Here is a 1,179-nt window from a genome sequence, read left to right on the forward strand (position 1 = left end):
GCACGGATTGGACATGGGGACTTTTAGGGTTTGGTTGACATCTCTTCTAAAAAGTGCACTTTGGAGGGATACTGGATTTACTACACAAATAAGCTTTTCACTTTGAAAAAGTCTTAGAGTAGCTTTGATGGAAAAAGCTAAAAGCAATCCCAACCAAGCCCTTAATCTAAGTGGTACCACATTTCTTTTTACACATTATTTGGTAAGAAGATAGGTGATTGGTATGATGGGAAAGAATTTTTTTTTGGTTTTGTGTGTGGGCCTAAAGAATTAGCAATCCATGTAGCCATTTCCTTCCTTTGTGTAACAAGAGGTGAAGAGAATTGTATTCACTTGTATTTCAATAAGAAATAAACATCTATTTATATACAAATTAGGGAAGCTATTCTAGGAAACTATGAGAGAATAGGAAACTAATTAGTCTTAATTTATAGCTAATATAAACAATTAATATATACAGCTAACACTCCCCTCAAGCTGAAGCATATATGTTAATCATGTCAACTTGTTACAAAAATAATCAACCCGCACCCCATTTAATGATTTTGTAAAGATGTCTCCTAGTTGTTCGCCGATCTTTACATATCCTGTGGAGATCAAGCCTTGCTGAATTTTCTCACGAACAAAATGGCAATCAATTTCGATATGCTTAGTCCGCTCATGGAACAAAGGATTAGATGCAATATGAAGAGCAGCTTGGTTATCACACCACAATTTTGCTGGTACTGAAGTCTTAAGTCCTACTTCAGTCAATAGCTGATAGAGCCACATTACCTCACACACAGACTGTGCCATAGCCCTATATTTTGACTCTGCGCTTGACCGTGACACAGTATTTTACTTCTTACTCTTCCAAGAGACAAAATTCCCTCCAACGAAAATACAATAACCTTAAGTGGATCTTTTATCCACTTTGGAACATGCCCAATCTGCATCTGAGAAACACTCAATATGAGTGTGCCCATGATCTGTGTACATGATACCTCATCCCGGTGCTCCTTTCAAGTAACACAAAAAAATTTCTAATGCTGCCCAATGATGAATTGTTGGAGATGACATAAATTGACTAACAACACTAACTGAGAATACAATGTCTGGATGAGTCACGATAAGATACACTACAACAATTTTCACTTTTAATGACTATCTATAATGACTTACACCAATGGTGTAAGTCAT

This window comes from Humulus lupulus, chromosome 7 (assembly GCF_963169125.1).
Source record: "Humulus lupulus chromosome 7, drHumLupu1.1, whole genome shotgun sequence".
Classification (NCBI taxonomy): domain Eukaryota; kingdom Viridiplantae; phylum Streptophyta; class Magnoliopsida; order Rosales; family Cannabaceae; genus Humulus; species Humulus lupulus.